The sequence below is a fragment of the Orcinus orca genome, chromosome 18 (assembly GCF_937001465.1).
Source record: "Orcinus orca chromosome 18, mOrcOrc1.1, whole genome shotgun sequence".
NCBI lineage: Eukaryota > Metazoa > Chordata > Mammalia > Artiodactyla > Delphinidae > Orcinus > Orcinus orca.
This window is the reverse complement of record NC_064576.1, coordinates 2,951,424-2,962,382: the sequence shown is the minus strand read 5'-3', so window position 1 is coordinate 2,962,382 and position 10,959 is coordinate 2,951,424. Positions and strand designations below refer to the sequence as shown.

Genomic DNA, 10,959 nt, shown 5'->3' with positions numbered 1-10,959 from the left:
GCTGATTTGCAGGTGAGAGTGAGCTCCCAGGTTTTGAGTGGTTCCTGTCAAAGGTCAAAGCAGGTGCTCAGGCAGGGAGGGATGCCTTGTAGTTGAGAGGGAGGGACAGGCCTTCTGCTGCTGTCAGAGGGACTGGACCAGAATGGGGGCATCACCTGCCTAGAAATGAAGGCTGAAGCCTTAGAAATGGGTGTGATGGCTCTAGGAGAGAGTGGATCAAGAAATGAGGGTCAGGGAAGGACCCCAGGAGAACAACCACCTCTCAGTGTCGGAGGTGGAGAAGAGGCAGAGGAAGCAAGAGAGGATGAAGGGCCAGGTGACCCCAGGGTGTCAGGAGCCTGCCGGGGAGGGGCTTTCTGGGAGGGGAGAGCTGACAGGGCAGGGATGGAAGGGCAACAGGGCCAGGAAAGGCCATGAGAAGATGGGACAATGGTGTGGTCCCTGGTGACACTTAGGAGAGTAATTCAGTTATTCAAGGCGTGGAGGCGAGGAGATGGGAAGGAACGGCACGTGGGTCTATGGCTCCCACACTACAGTGATGCCGGCCCGGGTGGTCCCTGGGGCAGCAGAATCTGCAACACCCGATAGAAACGCGGGTGACGAGGCCCCGCCCCGGACCTGCTGTTTCCGCATCTCAGGGCTGGGCAACCTGTGTGTGTGCGTGTGTGGGTGTATATGAGTGTGTGTGAGGAGGGCATTCGAGTGGGTGTATGATGTGTACGCTATGTGTGGGGTGTGAGTGTGTGAGTGTGTGTGAGAGCCAGTTGGGGGAGGGGGATCTTTCTGTTTGAAAAAAAAATCTTTGAGAAAACATACAACAAAAAGCTACCGTTAATTCAGCAATGTTTGAATACGGTTTATAGTCAGTTGGTCATGAGGCTATCTACAGATATTTGTAAAATAGTACGTTTGTATCCTGTACAGAGAGGTACGAGCAAAATTGCGGAAATCCAAATATGATTGGCAGATTTTGTTGATGCCAACTTCCTGGTCGTGATATTTGACTACAGTTTTGCAAAATGCCACCATTAGAGGAATCAATCTGGGCAAAGGGCATATGGGGTGTCTCTGTATTATTTCGTACAATTGCATGTGAACCTACAATATCTGAATAAGAACTTCTATGAAAACTAGGGATCTTGGGTCATGGCTTTACATATTTTTTAATTTAATTGTTTTGAAGATCAACTTTTTATACTTTTTACTGCAGTGGCATGGAGTACAACGAATGCAAATGCTGTTTGCTAACACGACGATTAGTCACCACAAAGACAAACAGCAGTTAGAAGCGTAAGTCAAAGAGAAAAATCAGTGAAATTAGAACAGCAAAACCACATCCAAACGGATGAGGCAGCAGACGAGGAAGATGACAGAACAGGAGAATCCAACCAGATATATCTATTAGATAAATACGAGATACGCAAATCCTTGCTTGAAAATTAAGATAGATTCAAAGCCCTTTATTAGAGTATTTATAAATCTTCCATTTATAATAAAAACTCCACTACACGATTCAATTAATTTCTTTGTTATCTCCAGAAGCGTTATAATGCAGGGCTAAAGAAAAAAGCACAGTTAAATTATGCTCAAAGCCCACACAAGCCTTATTTATAAATTACGTTCCACATAGAATTCTTTCCTGTTATACCCTGAACAATTGTAACATTAGACGCCAACTTGGCTACGTTCTCTCTCTTTCTCTCTCTTAACTGCCAGGGTGTCTCAGTAAGGTTCACCCTGGCCACCCTGTTTAATAGCACAGACCCCCTACCCTCTGGGGCTTTCCCTACCCCCTCACCTGGCTCTACTTTCTCTTGTTTCAACAGCACTTATCATATCCTAACATTTATTATGTCTACAGTTAACATCTGTCTTCCTTCCCAGAAAATCAGCTTTATGAAGGCAAAGATTTTCTGGGGGTGGGTTGGGATGGGTGGAGGAGACCTACACTGAGGTACCTACAATGGAGTTGGTGCACAATGACTATCTGTTTACTCAATGAATGAATTTTAAGCATTCAATGGTCTAATTTTTACTTCAAAGTTTTTGAGTAGAGACTAAAAAGAAAAATAAGGAAAGCTTTGTGTGTGGCTTGTCCCTTCTGGGGGCACTGCTATGCAGACAGCGTGACGTGAGCATTCAAGGCAAGGTGGGAGCAGAGGGTCAGCCTTGCATCCCCATGGGGGTGACACGGGCCACCTGCCGTGGGCAGAATATGGTGATGAACGCAGCAGGGTATTGAAATAGGACCTAGATGAGGCCACGTCCTCGGCCGTTTACAGTCCAGAAGGGGTGCAGAAACACATCCGTGGATGAAGACTAGAAAACTGTGAGAGATGGAGGTGAAAGTCACACGATTCTGCAACAGAGAGGTCTGACTTCCAGGGGGATTCCCGTGGGATGCACTTGAAGATGGAGGAGACGTTCTGCAGGAGGACACCCGAGCAAAGACATGAAGCTGCCCCTGGGCGGCCCCTAGGAGGAGCTTTGTCTGAAGCAGAGAAGGTGTCAAGAGAAGGCGGAGACATCATCGTGGCGCAGATAAAGGGCCAGGATGACACACAGTTAACTAGCAAACGTGCACTTATAATGAAAGGGGTTAAGCCGTGGGGAGCCTGGGCCTCCAGGTCTGGAGCCAGGATCGGGAGAGAGGGGAGGGGACCAGGGCTACTGTCTCCAAGGAGAACCGTCTTCAAGTGTGTCCACAGCTCTTCCCCTCCCCCAGAGGGATCCAGAGCCACACCCGGGGCCCCTGGAGACCCTAAATGCTCCTTCGATGTCTCCCTTGGGGATGGGGAACCAGGGGCTGGAGAACCATGCCGTCTCCAGAACTCCACATTCTTCACACCTGGCCACACACACGCACTGCCTGGAAAGTTCTGAAAACCAACTAGTTCAAAGGTACTCTTTCTTTCTTCCAAAAAGTTCCTTTCTCTCCCCCAAAAACTGTTACTTCAAGCAAAAGACACTTCGGGACCGAAATGGCGTCTTTCGAACAGTGCCTGACCCACAGCCACTTTCCGTTTCCTACCAGAATGAAAACACAGAAAAGGAGAAAAACAGCACAGGGAGCTAGGGCGGCCGTCCACCCGCCGCCGGCATCTGGGAGACACGCCAACGGAGAAGCAGGATAATGCAAGCGGGTTGAGAAACAGCCCTCAGCCCTGCCAGCCGGGGCCCAGGGTCCAAAAGCCAGCAGCCGGGGCTGGTGGCGCAGGGCCGGCCCTTCCCGCTGCTGCCCTCCCGCGGGCTTCTCATCGCCTAGGAAAACCGCTCGTCTATCCTCCTCTGGCACAGCCGCTATTTTTTGAGGAATGTAGATTGATAACTAACATAGAATTGATTGTCTGTGATGTAAACCTGTTGCAAAACCAAGGAGAACGTGACAGATGTCTCCCCTCCCCCCAACCCGTGCAGGCTTCCTCTCTCTCCAACCTCAAGTCCACGTGGACCTGCGGTCAGCTCCGCAACCCCACCATCAACGCCGACACTCAGCGCCCTAGTCCTCACCTGGGTCCCTAGAAAGGTTTCCCTCCTCCGGTGTGGCCCCATCCCAGTGAACTCTGCACTGAAACCAACAGGGTCTCCATAAATGCCAGCGGGAACACCCCTCTCGAGGTCTCCCCATAGCCATAGGCTAAAGCTGGAGTTCCCCTTGGTCAGCTCACCTCCCCCTAGGCCACACCTGGACCACCTTGTCCTCTGAAATTCTCTCCTGCTAGAACCTCCCTGGACACCCCAAGCTTGAACTCAGCCCCTCAGCGCTGAGCCTCCGTCTTCTCTGTCTGCCTAGAATGTTCCCGCCCCCTCTCTCCCCCTGCACCTGACCCATCTCAACCCTGAGGGCACAGCTCAAGGAAAACCTCCCCAACAGCCAGTGATGGGAGAACCTCCCAGCACAGCACGCGCTGAAGACCTCCGTCAGACCACTTCACAGGCACAGCTGGGCAATGATCCGTTCCTCTTGTCTCCTGCACGGCGGCCCCGGGACGAAACTTCAGTCATTCGTTCCAAAGCAATTTATTCACCCCAGTACATCCCAGGCACTCACTGGGCACACTCACCAGGCACACAGCAGGGAAGGCACAAGTTCTGGAATTTTGATGCTTATGAATCAGCAATCCTATAAATCAGCCACATGATTTCCAAGAAGGATGGGTAGGCTGCGACTGTAGCTTTTTCTTCTCTATCCTCCAACATCCAACCTAGGTTTTGACACAAAAGACACGCCCCATAAATTGCTTGAATGAGCGTGAAATGGTAAGTATCGGTCTGAGGATGATAATGAAGTGTTCAGTATAGAAAAGTGTGTGTAGAGAACATGGGACAAAGAACAGAAAAGGGGAAGAGCAGAACTTCATCGACTGATTAGCTGATGAAGAGAAAGGCGGTGGTGAGCACTTCCTTGAAGAGTGACAGGATGTCTTAGTCAGCTCAGGCTGCCGTAACAAAACACCATAGCCAGGGTGGCTCAAACGACAGGAATTGGATCCTGTAGTTCTGTGGGCTGGAAATCCACGATCGGGGCGCCTGCATGGCTGGGTTCTGGTGGGAAACACTTGCTGGCTTGAAGAGAGCTGCTTCTGCCTCCCAGCGTCCTCCTGTGGTGGAGGCAGAGCTCTGGTGTCTCTTCCTCGTCTTATAAAGACCCCAATTCCATCATGGGGACCCCACTCTTGACCTAATCTAACTCTAATCACCCTCCAAAGGCCCCGATTCCTACTACCAGCACACTGGGGGTGGGTAGGGTTTCAACATTAGCATTTGGGGAGATGCTAACATCCAGTCCATAACAGAGGCACGACCTCCCCTGCCATGAACTTCAAAGAGATGTGTGAAGGGATAGAGTCGTTGGTGGGGAGGGGGTCTGCAAGGCCAGGGCTTGTCCTGCTGACTTCTGTTTTCTTTGAAAGTCTAAGTCAAGGTCACCTGCTCAGCTGAGGGGAGGGACAGGTTGGGGAATTGCAGGGAAACCATTAAAGTGTAAAATGACCCTTGAAGAGCATGGGAAAGGCAGCTTTTTCCAGAGGCCAGAAGACGACCCTCCCCCAGCCCCGCAGCGCCGACGTCCAGCTGTTTGGACATCACTCGACACAGTTACATGCTTTTCCGGGAAGGCCCGGGGGCAGAGCGGGAAACAGAGAGGTAGAGAGAGGGGCTCGCGGCTGAGAAGATGCTCATCACCTGGGCAGGGGAGTCAGGAGCACAAGCAAACCACCTCAGGGCTGGCGGCTCTAGAAAGTGGTCCAGGTCTGGTGTCTGGGTATGGAAGTGGGGGAAGTCAGCACCGAAAGAATGATGCCGTCTGAAAGTTTTGCTTTCTAAACCAAAGAAGAGTCATTAAACTATATAAAGTCAGGTGAAAATGTAACATGATTTGACCCCGTTCCCAGAATACTGATGCCCAACCCAGCAGCTTTCAGTTCTGATTTGTGTTTATTGTGCGTCAGAAATATTTCCTAACGTTGTTTCATGGCCTAGGGAACCTGCCAGCCCTGGACTTTAATCTCCAAGAGGCAGGATAACGTGTCTGTGTAACACGGCCCCTCCAGGACGAACCTGTAACTGCCCCCAATGCTGAGCCCTCGGGGTTCATGGGCCTCCCCGGAACACCTGCAGGACTGGGCATATCTAAGTCAGCCCGCTTGGAAAGGGGTGTGTGTGGTCAGATGGAGAACCAACAAATTTTTGAAAATGGGACACATGAGAAATGACCTTTCCTCACATTAAATTTCACTTAATCGAAGTAAATGTGGTATGGTTGTCTGTGGCCCAGAGGATAAAAAGCCTTGGGTACTGTCTCTGCCGGCCTGGGTGCCCACCCCCGCTTGGAAAGTCGAGCTGAGCGTGGGGCAGAGGATTTGCTCTGTTGTGAAAAGAACTGGGCTCATGGTCAAGTCCAAGTGTGTAATCTGAGCAGGAAGGGGTGGGTGTGTTTTGTGAGCACCAGCAGGTCGACTGGGGAAAAGGTGATGTTTACTGCAGGGCTCAGGAAACGTGAATTTTCGGCAGCTCCGGAGCTGAAATGGCAGCAAACGAGGAGGGGACACAGCAAGCGGCCCCTCCCAGCCAGCCCTGCACAGATGGGCCGAAGGGGACAGTTAGGCAACCGTCTGAAAAAAGGGAAGATTAAGATCAGGACACAGAGCCTGGGGCAACAGGCAAAAAGGAAGGAAAGGGTCACGAAAATGGACCGGGAGAAGACACCGGTGCCAGCTGGACTGCCCGGTGCTGATTAAATAGACTGGGATCCGCTCAGGATGGATGCCCAGGGAGGGAGGCCATGGGGATAGACACAGACCCAGCGGCTCTGATACAGGGGTCCTCGAGCTCCAGCGTTCGTCTGTTTCTGCTCCTGAAAAGTTGCCACTTGCTGACTGATCGCAACCAGCTCATTACAAATCTCTTGGAGCAAATGGAGCCTTTCAAGGCTAAATATAAAAGACGTTGGCCCAAAGGTTCTGGGGCAAATCTGGACTTTTGTCTTGAAAGGGTAACGTAGTTGTTGATATTTCCAACTCTAACAGAATGGCTGACATAACCCAAGTGTTGAACAGTTATTTGGGGCAATTTTGGGAAAGAACTCATCTTTATCACCCAGGAAAAAAGAAAGATGGGCAATATCAAGTAAAATGGACCCCTCCTTATTTTCAATAACACATTTCTGGGCATAAATTGTCTTGGAAAAAAATGCCTCAATTTGTGTTTTTGACTATCCAGTAGAGTCATTTATTTAAACAGGGGTTCTTAAAATTATTTAGGGAGTGAACCACCAGAAAGTTACAGAGCCTAAGCAAAGATTGATGTTCAACTCTATTTTCAAAACTAGGATTTTTCCTTCTTAGTGCTTAGAAGAATGTCAATATCGAAAGTACGCAACACACATTCACAACTACGAAGACAGCTCTCTATGAAAACCCAGCTGTCAAACGACATCCCTGAGCCATTTCCAAGGGATTCTGCTCAGGGTTTGTACTTGTTCCCTCCTTTCTGTATCAGTTTAAGTGTTTTCTGGCAGAGAAGCCATAGAATGTGCAAAAGATTTAAGAAAAAGTAGCTGCGGGAACTTTTTAAATTGAGAAATTTCTATCCATTTTCTCAACCTTGTGTGTGCCGTGAGAAAGGGCCTTTGTTTTATTTTAACAGTAGAAACCTTGGTTCAACCCGTAGAACACATGCTTTCCACAAGAATACCGATGGAGAACCGTTGTCCTGAGATGTCTTTGACTTCCGACGTTCTGTCTTAGAATATATTAGAAAGTGGTTTCTAGAAGTGGTGTTTTCTTCCTACAGGATTGAAGTTCTCTTCTTTTTCACTTGGCTCTGACCTCATCATCTGTTTTGATCTTATTACCTGTACATTTTGTGAGACATTCTACATCCCTGTTGAAAAGAGGTGAAAACTATTTAGATAAGACGCGAGAACAAAATTCGACGACCACACCCCCCCCCAAAAAAGCAAACTTTGGAATCAGAGGATTTAGAGTTTTCAGAGTTCTGTTTCCTCATTTTTGTCTTTCGTTTATTCAACAAGTAATTAATGAGCGTTTATTCTACCTACGCCAGACACTATTTGAGGGCTGGGAATATAGCAGTAGATAAAACACAACAAGTTCCGGCTCCACGGAACTGACATTCTGGAAGGGGTAAACAGGAGACAGACAATTAAATCACCTTTAGTAATACAACATGACAGGTGGTAGTGAGGGCTATGATTAAAAACAAGCAGGGCACAGGGGATGAGAAGGAAGTTTTACCTAGGGTGCTCAGCGAAAGTCCCTCAGATAAGGTGACATTTAAACAGGAAAGTGAAAGAAAATTTCAGGGCAAGGCCTGAAAGGTTCTCTGGGGTGAGAGCATTCCAGGAAGCGGGCTGGCAGGTGGCTGGCTCTGGGCGGGATTTACTCTTTAACCCTCCTAGAACCGATGTGTCCATAAAGCCTTTGTAGGTTTATACATCGAAAGGGCCTCCAACTGAGTTCTTTGATGGGATAAGTATAAAGTCGAAGTCTTTAACATTGAATTTTTCTGTCTTCAGGCTCCCCATCTTCCCTCCACCGGGCACCCCTGTATCCTCAACGTCGGACACAAGTTCTCAAAGCGTTCTTTCAATGGTTTCCACTCATGTACTTTCACTGCACGGGGGGCAGAGAAGACTGAGCTCTGCAGCAAATTCACTGAGACCACCGAGCACGTCTGCTTGCAGACGTTTCCTGATTCCCGCCAAGGTCATCTTGATATTTTCCTGAAAATTGTCAGAGAGCTTCCTCAGTGGACCCAGATTTCTCTGACATCGACAGGAAAACCACTGAGGGAGGAGGGCAGGGTCCCGGCTCCACTTGGACTTGGTGTGGGAACAGCAGCCATTCTCAGAGCCCAGGGCCACAGGGTCCTCCGCAAAGGCCTGGGCTCCACGGTGCCGGGTCAGAACCCCGTGCAACTTGCAGTAAAACCAGCCACGGAGAAACCCAAATGCTGAGGCGGGGCGTTTCCGCAAAGACTCACCTGTGCCATCGGCATGATGGTCACACCTGCTCACTTCAGAACACCTTGCCCCGCCTGTACTTCATCCCTCGCTGCAGATGGCAGAGGGAAGTCCCTCCCTGTCCCATGACAAGCCACAGTCTGCCTGTGAACAGGGCGGTGGGAACAGGGGCTGGCAAGCTAGTTGTGTAACAAAATGACACAGAGAGTAGGACAAAAACCCCTGCATGGAAATGGATAACTTTATCCACCCATCCAATCAGAAAGAGCCCAGTGGCCACTACTACAAAGTTACCTTTTCACAGAAATGCAGAAAATACAACCACAACCTTCATGGGATTGAGGTCATATAACCTTTACATTCAAGTGGCTGGTGCGGTCTGTCAGGGCCTTCCTTTCCCACCTGACCACAGAGCCGTGGGTTGTAGGTCATGGCCAGGTCCCAGCGGCCCCAAACAGCAGGTGCTACCAGGGAAGAGCTGTCCTTGTGTTAACAAATGTATCATCTCTGTCACAAAACCAAAAATAGGGCTAAAACAGAAAAGACATTTGTTTGAAATCCACATGCATGTGAATTTCACACCCAACAGGCCTTGCAGCTCCTGTATTTCACCCTCAGAGAGAAACCCCTTGGGCAGAAATGTCAGGCCTTTAACTTTGCTGGTTTACCAAAAAAAAAAAAAAAAAAAAAAAAAGAAAAGAAAAAGAAAGGACCATTTAAAATATTTCAACCTATATGGGAAAAGAATCTAAAAAAGAGTGGATATATGTATAACCGATTCAATGTGCTGTACACCTGAAACTAACACAACATTGTAAATCAACTCTACTGCAATAAAATTTTTAAAATAAAATAAACTATTTCAGAAGGGCTAGTAATTAGTAGGATGGGCTTCTGTAGAATCTAATAGGTTAATTCTTTAAAAGCTAACCCACGCAAATATAGTAAATGCTAGCAGTGCTGGGTGGTGAGGACACAGTGTTCCTTGTATTAGTCTAGCTGTTCATACAGATATATTTTAACAAGAAAAAAATACATATTTAATAATGAATATACAATAAAAGGTCATCACTATTTAATAATAAAATATATTAATGAAAATGCTGCTGGATGCTTTGAGCTTCACTAATATATAGGGTGGAATACATCTGTGTAGCATTTATGTGTAATATTTGCTATTAATGTGTAGACTCCTCCCTCCTCTCCACAGAGGTTCTAGAAAAGCAGACCCCATACCACTTCACAGCCAGCATCTATTTGTCCTTAGGTGATAATGCTATAAGAGAACGCCGCTAAAGCTTCCATGACGCTGTAGCATCCCGCCGCCATGCTGGGGACCAGGTATTTCTTCCCCTGGGCTGAATTCGCCTGCTGTGTGGACACCTAACAGCCGGCCGCCACCAGCGGGCTGTGGTCCCCAGACCCAGCAGCCAGGGGCAGCTCTGTGGCCTGGCACCAGCCAGCAAGCATCCCAGTCCAGCTGCAGACGCCCGCTCAGGGCTGAGACACAGAGGCAGGAGACCGGTGGCCCAGGCTGCAGCGTTTCCTGTTTCCGTCAGTTCTCACTTGAGCTGCCCCCAGAGAGACCCTCCCAAGGAGAACGCATCAGACTGCATCGTGTTTCTCCATCTCGATTCCTCTCTGCCGTCAGCACTGACCGCCTGGACCACTGGCCAGACCACCCTCCGCCTCTCCTCGCAGCCCTGCCAGTGCGATGAGGTCTCTGATGCTCGAGGAGTCTCGGTCCGCATCCCGTGCAGAGGAAGCCACCGCCTGCCCTGGGCACAGTTCACCCCTACCTGAGGAAGGACAGGGGACACTCTGCTACGGAGGGAAGACTTAGGGGGTCGGGGGGTCGGCCGGGCTGCCTGGGCACGGCCCACCCTCCTTCCTGCCAGTCCTCTGCACCCACAGTGACCCGTCTGCCTCGGCCAGGGGTCAGGGACAGAGGGAAGTTGAGACCAAACCCCACCATCCTAAGAGGGCAAGGAAGGACGAGTTGGAAGTTGCTGGTTTTCACCTGTCCTGAAGTCACTCTCACCTGGACAGGACCTCAGGGTACCTGCCAACCACAGCCAGGGCAACTTAGCGGGACGCACTCGGACCTCGAGTTTGTCCCTTCAAAGGAGAGCTGGACGTGAGCCAGCGATCATGAAACATCTGTCCACACACTGTACGCTCCTGTGCCGGTATTCTGCTTGGAGGAGAGGCGTTTCTTAAAGATGGGCCAGCTGGCTGGAATTTAACACACACACACACACACACACACACACATATATATAAAACACTCTCAGTATCTATTCCTAAATTCTAGTTGGGGCTTTTTGAAAACTTAAGAAGCCCTCGGGAGGCCATCTAAATGCAAAATCTCTCTAGATCTAAATGCAAAGTCTTTCTAGATCTGGTTGCCTCCTTATTTTCCACAATTGCCGCACCTACACGTACTTAGAAACAAATGTTAGTGACTCACCCAT

At 49.2% G+C, this 10,959-nt stretch overlaps 1 long non-coding RNA gene across 1 annotated transcript; it reads right to left on the bottom strand.

Annotated features, from left to right (window-relative positions):
• Positions 1-7,555: 7,555 nt before the first annotated feature.
• Positions 7,556-10,715, bottom strand: LOC125961914 (uncharacterized). The gene is made up of 3 exons (XR_007473027.1): positions 10,527-10,715; positions 8,506-10,284; positions 7,556-8,245 (listed from the first exon to the last, which is right to left on the bottom strand). It is a non-coding gene; the product is annotated as an uncharacterized LOC125961914 (long non-coding RNA).
• Between the last annotated feature and the right edge of the window lie 244 nt (positions 10,716-10,959).